Source organism: Suncus etruscus, chromosome Y (assembly GCF_024139225.1).
Source record: "Suncus etruscus isolate mSunEtr1 chromosome Y, mSunEtr1.pri.cur, whole genome shotgun sequence".
Taxonomy (NCBI): Eukaryota; Metazoa; Chordata; class Mammalia; order Eulipotyphla; family Soricidae; genus Suncus; species Suncus etruscus.
This window is the reverse complement of record NC_064869.1, coordinates 184,984-193,264: the sequence shown is the minus strand read 5'-3', so window position 1 is coordinate 193,264 and position 8,281 is coordinate 184,984.

Here is an 8,281-nt window from a genome sequence, read left to right as displayed (position 1 = left end):
AGCTTCCTGATCTCGGCGGGAAGAAGAAATCCATGACTGTTGGAGTTTTACACCATATATGCTGCAAACTTGTTGGAAATGAAGCCACCTGGGATTTGTATCACAATGTAACACCAGAGAAAAGATCCATGGACAAGACCCACAGTCTCTGGATCCCAGTTAAACTGTGCTATCTGAATTTCTGGTTTTCCATCCACATACAAAATGCTATTGTTGACCGTTTCTACAATGGCTACCCCAAGATTGCACCGATCCCAAAGGAAATACAGAAGCCCAACCAACTTATGATGTAATGATGTAACGCTTGGGGATGCCCCAACACATGGATGACTGTACTGGCCTTCCTTCTTCATTCAGCTTGATGTTATCTCCTGTACAAGGCTTCAACCGGCTTTTCCAGACCCATCAAGTGTCTTCTGCCGGTCTTTTTGGAGTTCCAGACCCCTCATATTTACAGATTGGTATTGAACTCTGTAGAAATTACATCTGTTGTTTTTCCTATAACTGTAATCCTTTGAAGTTATGTTTGGTACTACGCTTCTTTTGACTATCGTAATTAATGTTTTTCTATTTTAGTTTTTAATATTAGGAATCGATGTTGTATTACATTAAGGTTTTGCTTTCTTGACTTTAGGTTTGTGAGTTATATATTATTGTCTATAATTTCCCAAATGATATTTTTGTCTGTTCTCAGGGTTTTTTGCGTGGGCGCATCATAGGCAAAATACTAGGTTTATAGAAGGTTCCATCCATTTTGGATGGGCCCTCAAGTTGTTTATTTACACAGGGAGGGTCTCTGCCTTAAACATTTTGTTTTGGTTTGTGACTTAAGCTCCCATCTATAAATAGTCGACATCAATTTCAGACATCTTATGGACTTCAGACCGGATTAAGAACTTGGACTAAGTTCAGATACCTATTGATCATCATTGCAGTGGCTCCCCACTGTGCAGAGGGTGTATGTGCCACTTCTTCCGAAATAAAGGCCTAGTTCAATGCCCTCAAAGATGGGCTTTCTGGTCTACCTGAACTTGAATGAAAATGGAGCTGGAGAGATAGCATGGAGGCGAGGCGTTGGCCTTTCATGCAGAAGGTCATTGGTTCAAATGCCGGTATCTGCCAGGAGCAATTTCTGAACGTGGAGTCAGGAGTAACTCCTGAGCACTGCCAGGTGTGACCCAAAAACGACCACCACCACCACCTACAACAACAACAAATAAAGAAAAGGTGCTTCTTCTTGCCTGCTACACAACCTTTCTGGTGTCTCTTTGAAAGATCTATGTACGTTTTAGATTTATCTTCTCAGGAGCTTGTAGTTGATTCCTTGATACATGTTTCTGGTTTTAGACACCCTGTGCTTAGGTTAGAAGTTTTTCTTTACATTTTCCTGTGATGCGCTTATGCAAACAGCCGCTCTTTTATTATTGACTAATTTTTCTTTTAATAATTGTAGACAATAAGTTTAATTGTAAACAATTAAGTTTGTTTACTAAAAACAAAAGGGGGAATTGTTGTGTATGTAAATATTTTGGGGGATTACTATGTTGCTCACCCTAATCTGATTAGGTGATTGTGCCCTACCCTAGGGTGTGACCTGGCATTCTGCCCCCACCCTAGGGTAGGACCTGATTCTGCTTCCACCATTGGTTGGTATCTGATCCCACCATTGGGTGGGACCTGACTCTGGACTATAAGAGCAAGGGTCTGTGGAAGGCGAGAGGCTTTTTGCTGGCTGGAACTGAATCGGAGTCTTTGGACTTCAGTTTTGTCCATCCGAATAAAGCAAATATTTCCACGAGCCTGATTGTCTGCGAGCTGTTTACCCGCCGTTTCACCTCAGAACCGTGGGCTAGACAGGGTGGCAGACACGTGCTCCGAGCTGGAAGAAAAGGGCCTCATTCTCCATCCTTCCATCAGTCAACCTCTTCAGGGGCTGTCCTGCTACAGGGCCTGTGAGGTGGCGCTAGAGGTAAGGTGTCTGCCTTGCAAGCACTAGCCAAGGAAGGACCGCGGTATCCCCTAGCATCCCATACGGTCCCCCCAAGCCAAGGGCAAATTCTGAGCGCTTAGCCAGGAGTAACCCCTGAGCATCAAAGGGTGTGGTTCCCCCAAGAAAAAGAAAAAAAAAAAAAAAAAAGAAAGAAATGTGAAGGTATCTCTATCTCTCATTGGAACTGTATTATAAAGCTATAGGGAATAAAACTGCCTGAAATAAAGGCAAAATAAATCCCTGTACTGGAATAAAGATAGAATCTGTGACAAAACTTCATAAATATGAAATTAATTTTGATAAAGATGTTGAAAACATGAAACGTAATAAAGATAGCCTTTTCAACTAATGGTGCTGGGAAACCTGGATCAATATATGTAAGAAACTAAAGCTTGATCCCAATCTCATATCTTACTCATATATACTCAAAAGAAACATAGGCTTAAAGGCGTCTAATATTTGCATTCAACACATAAGATAATGGTTTGCTATCAATGCAAAGGTCCAAGATTGCCAGGGCTGCAGAGGTCCAATGTTCTCAGGGCCCAGTGTTACAAGGCTAGCACCTTGGGGCCTCCTATATACCCAAGGATGCTAACATGTAGTGACCACCCATACAGAATCGAGAAAGAAAGAGGATAAAGAAACCAAGTATACTTTTTATTCCTTCTAGAGTCTAAGGCCTTACACTGCCACCCAGGGGTTTCAGAGAAAGGAGAGAAATAGATGGAAATTCACTGGACAGAAGCGGCCTAGGGAAGACCTGATATGAGAAAGAAAGAAAGAAAGAAAAAGTGATAGCAGATAGCATCTCATCAATACTTTATCTCCAGCCTCCCATAAACTGGCAGTTGCTGCTCTGATTACTATTCTGGGCAATCCCCAAAAGGTCCAAGTTTTTCCTTTTATACCCGGCATGACAAGAGGGCATGTCCTAGGGGCATGTCCAGGTTCAACTATCAGTGGGGTTATCCAAGGTGTGTTTCTAAGTCCAAATACCATACATAAACATTTCCACATTTTATGTTTTGCATATTTTTTAATTATATGAAGAGTTATTATTAATGGTGAGTAGAGGACAGTCAGGTGATAGCTGCAAAAGCCATGGTGGTTGTCAGCTGCATTTTTCTTCCTGAGAGTTCACTTAGAAACTACAAATCAGAGATGAAATAGTGTTTAAGATACAAAACAGGAGCAGGATTTTTAGCCGGCACCGACGGGCAGCTGGCAGGCCTCCCCATGTGCCAGCGGCCTTTTGGTCCGGCCTAGGGTCAGGGGGGCCCGGACCTGGGTCACCCGACCCCTCTCTCCCCCATTCCTCCGGATCTCCAGGTGGGTTCCTGGAAGGAGTTGACGGGGCACCCTGGGTTTTCCCCACTCCCAGGCCAGGCCCGGACACTGGCCTAGGGTGGGGCTCAAATCCCTGTCCTTCGGGCTTGGGAGGGTCCCTCTCTTTTCCTGGAGCAGGAATTTTAGCCGGCACGGACGGGCAGCTGGCAGGCCTCCCCATGTGCCAGCGGCCTTTTGGTCCGGCCTAGGGTCAGGGGGGCCTGGAACTGGGTCACCCGACCCCCGTCTCCCCCATTCCTCCGGATCTCCAGGTGGGTTCCTGGAAGGAGTTGACGGGGCACCCTGGGTTTTCCCCACTCCCAGGCCAGGCCCGGACACTGGCCTAGGGTGGGGCTCAAATCCCTGTCCTTTGGGCTTGGGAGGGTCCCTCTCTCTTCCTGGAGCAGGAATTTTAGCCGGCACAGATGGGCAGCTGGCAGGCCTCCCCATGTGCCAGCGGCCTTTTGGTCCGGCCTAGGGTCAGGGGGGCCCGGACCTGGGTCACCTGACCCCTCTCTCCCCCATTCCTCCGGATCTCCAGGTGGGTTCCTGGAAGGAGTTGACGGGGCACCCTGGGTTTTCCCCACTCCCAGGCCAGGCCCAGACACTGGCCTAGGGTGGGGCTTAGGGGGTGGAGTTTGATCTGGTGGTGGCAGATAGCTGCTCAGCTATACTCAGGCTGTCACTGGAAATTTCATACCAGTCTACATTTTGCAAACCACGCGGGGGCTAGCGCCCCCCGCGTGAACATTTGCTCCTCCCAACCATCAGTACCCCAGATTTATCCTTCTTAACTTTAGTAACACATAGTTCTAATCTCTGACCTAAGACATACAGTAGTTCTAACAAATCCCAGAACTATTTAGAAGGACACAAATTGAACACATATTGAACACATATAACTTTTGAATATTTTATGGGTATTTTCTTTAACTGATGTAACTTTCTATATATTTTTCTACCATGATGTTTCTATCCACTTTTCATCTTGTCTTTTCTTTGTAAGCTGTATAGTAAGGATTGTTGTTGGAACTGTCCCTCAGTTTGATGCCTATGATTGAACTATGTCATGGAAATTGCTGGTCTTATTCCTAGTGCCTCCAGATGCACCAATAACGCTTCATGGCATTGATCCTTGTTTGCATAGACACATTAAAATGGGAAAACACCATACATATAGATAAGTCCTTATCTAATAAATCTCAGTACAATGTACCTTACACCCTGAACATTGATATAATGACCTGGCAACGCCCTCAGAAGAATGGGCATCCTCCATTCATGCCGGAACCAGGCAAGCTATCTACGAAACATCCAAGGTCTTTTATAGCAACAGCTGGAAGCAGTCCTCTACCAGGAAAGACACTACCAAGGGTCTGACATCGACCCCCTAAAAAGAGACTTCCGTTTACACTGAGAAGACTTGACAACAACAATGACCTGCTCTACAGGACATGGTTCTCTCTAGTGCCCCTTAAGTGTGAGGTGAAATGAGAGCATGCTCTGCACCATCCTGACTGCAATATGGGATATGCAGACTCCAGGATCTTTAATACAGAAGCATGATACCAACAACAGAGACTATGTGAGGAATGGAGGTGTATTGCTACTACAGACGATGACTTGAATTGGACAAACTAGTTTGCCTGGAGCCTAGAGTCAGTCCTATGCCAGGAAACTTCAGGGGTAGGGTCTCCTTGTATTTAGACCGTAATTTGTCTTTCCATGTCCCTTATGTTTTGGTGGGTCTATGCAAACAAATGCCACTTTAATACCGTTTTTTACTAAGTTCCCTTGACACCAATCCTTAAGGAAAACAACCCACTAAAACTTTTGAGGTTAACTTAAACTAGTAAGCATGTGCATGGAACTAGAGAAATGTACATTGCCCTCAATGTTTAAGGAGTTACATAAGTCTAATGTCTTTAGATCATATTGTGTGCTGCTAAGAAATAGTATGTACTACAACTGGGGATTTGAGGGACAAAGTAATTGTATTGTACATGGGTTTAGTTTTGTTTTTCTTAATGTTCTTTGGCTGAAAGTTCAAGGCTGGGATATCATGGATGGGAATACCGTGAATTTTGTTTATGGGTGATTGGGCTTCCACTGTAACTTTACCCTGTCCTCTTTCTTTGCATCTTTGTTGTCATAATTAAAATAAAAAAAAAAGATACAAAACAGTAACTTTGTAACTATTTATCAAGTCTATGCCTACTCTAAGAAAGTGAAAAACTGCATTGCTTTAAGACAGGGGTCTCAAACTCAATTTACCTGGGGGCCACAGGAGGCAAAGTCGGGGTGAGGCAGGGCCACATAAGGGATTTCACAATTTACCTGGGGGCTGCAGGAGGCAAAGTTGGGGTGAGGCAGGGCCGCATAAGGAATTTCACACACACACACACACACACACACACACACACACAAAGGGACAGTGGGTAGGAGCAGCGGAAATGATGTCTGTGCTGCGCGCAAAGTATTCGCGATTATTCACTTAACAAATATTTGCAATAAAAAATCGCATTAGTAAGGAAAAAATCGCAAAAAAATCGCATTAAACATTTGCATCCCCTGAACGAAACTGCTCTGGGTATGCGAATGTTTAATGCGATTTTTTTCTTACTAATGCGATTTTTATTGCGATTATTTGGTAAGCGAATAATCGCGAATACTGCGATATTTGAAGGCTGGCCACAGGCCACAAAATGTTGTATGGAGGGCCGCAAATGGCCTGCGGGCCTCGAGTTTGAGACCCCTGCTTTAAGAGTAAAGGGATGACCAATTCTTTCTAGCTGCTTCCTTCTGATAGGAAACAGTTGTGGGGTTATTGGAGTTTTTCACTTTCTATCTCTATCTAATTTTTTTCTTTGTTTCTCTAAATCTCACTTTTCTTTTGCATTTATTTGGGATGGGTTGTGCTCAGGGGTTACTTCCTGGCTCTATGCTCAGAAATCACTCCTGGCAGGCTCGGGGGACCATATGTAATGCTAGGAATGGAACCAGGGCCATGCTGGATTGGCCACGTGCAAAGGCCCAACCACTGTACTATTTATTGCTCCAGCCCTAAATCTTTTTTTTCTATGAAATCTTTTTCACACTTGATCTATTTTTTTCTTTTTATGTTCAATTTCATTTCTCTCTGAATCTCTATTTTGAATCATTTTCTCTCTTCCATTCATTTCTCTCTTCTTTATTTCTCTCTTTACAGCGTTCATCTTTTCACTTAATTTTTTTCTTTTATTCTGAAATCCTTATGGAAGCCAGGATTCACTTAACCTGTTAAGGGCGCTATTTACAAAGGCCCAATACTGCCAGGACTGCAAACTGTAGAGGCCTGAGGCTGCCATGACCCGGTGCTGTAAGGGCATGCAGAGATCCATTGGACCTGGCTTTCCAGGCCTTGTGTCCACCCAAGAATGTGTAAGATTTTCTTTCAAAAACATTCAAATGATAATGCAGTCATGGACTGCAACAGACTCCCTATGCAAAGTCTATACTCTAGTTCTCAAGTTATATACATAATTTAATTGTTGCATATTTCATCCAATTTCCTTTAATTCTTTTAATTTTTTTGTTTTGTTTTGTTTTGTTTTTGGGTCACACTTGGCAGTGCTCAGGGATTACTCCTGGCTCTATGCTCAGAAATCGCCCTGGCAGGCACTGGGACCATGCAGATGCCGGGATTTGAACCACCGTCATTCTGCAAGAATGACAAACGCCTTGCCTCCATGCTCTCTCTCTCTCCTGCCCCTCTTTTAATTTCTTTTAATTAATTATTTTAATTCCCATCCTTCTTTCTTTGGTACCATTCCTATCCCTGCTCCTTTATAAACTTCACTAGTCTCTGTTTAGGGATTCAGTTAATTTATTTTGTCCAATGCTAGGTCCCTATTCTCTGGCATAACGTGCAATAAAAGATTCTAAAATTTGTTACTTGGTCTATTTGTATATGTGTTAACTGCACAAGAATTATGGAGGTCTCCTACAGTAAAATCAACATCATAGAATGGAAATTTTTAATTTAATTAGTTCATGATCAAATAGCTTTTAAGTGGTTAGATTATCACTTCTGGAATTTTGTTTTAAAATATTTTATGAACCTATTTTTATAGTTTTGTAATTCTGATTTTATACAAGCTTGTAACAATAAATATATATTTTTTGCCTCATGTGTAACTCAAGAAATCAGAAGTAACTCAAAGCACTGAGATTTAGACCATAATGCAAGAGATAATGCTTGTTATAATCCAACAAAAGTTGCTTGATACACAACAAAAATAGCAGTTTTCAAAGCAGAACTATAAAGAAACCAATAGATGATTAGAAGTTATGATATGTTAGAATTATCTACCAGGTTAAGCAGACATTTATATTTAGTAGTCTATAATTATGTACTAACAAAGATAGATGGCTAGATTTTAAGAAAGGTGACTTTCTGTTTAGGTTAACATATTAACCTTATTAATAAAAAAAAAGGAGGACCTATTATGACAAAAATTGCATAAGAAGCTAAATACAAATACAGTAGTGCTGAATCCATGAACACTTACCAACTGCACTCAGATATTGCAAGAATCATACCTGAAATCAGGTGACAATGCTTCACATTCCGTTGTTCCCAAAGGTTCCAGCATTCTGCTCCAGATCCCATTACTGCCTAACTGTTAACAAAAATAAAATTCGGGGCTGGAGAGTTAGCACAGCGGCATTTGCCTTGCAAGCAGCTGACCCAGGACCTAAGGTGGTTGGTTTGAATCCCGGCCTCTCATATGATCCTCTGTGCCTGCCAGGAGCTTTTTCTGAGCGATAGCCAGGAGTAACCTCTGAGCTCCATCAGGTGTGGCCCAAAAACCAAAACGGGGCCGGTAAGGTGTCTGCCTTGCAAGTGCTAGCCAAGGAAGGACCACGGTTCGATCCCCTGGTGTCCCATATGGTCCCCCCAAGCCAGGGGCAATTTCTGAG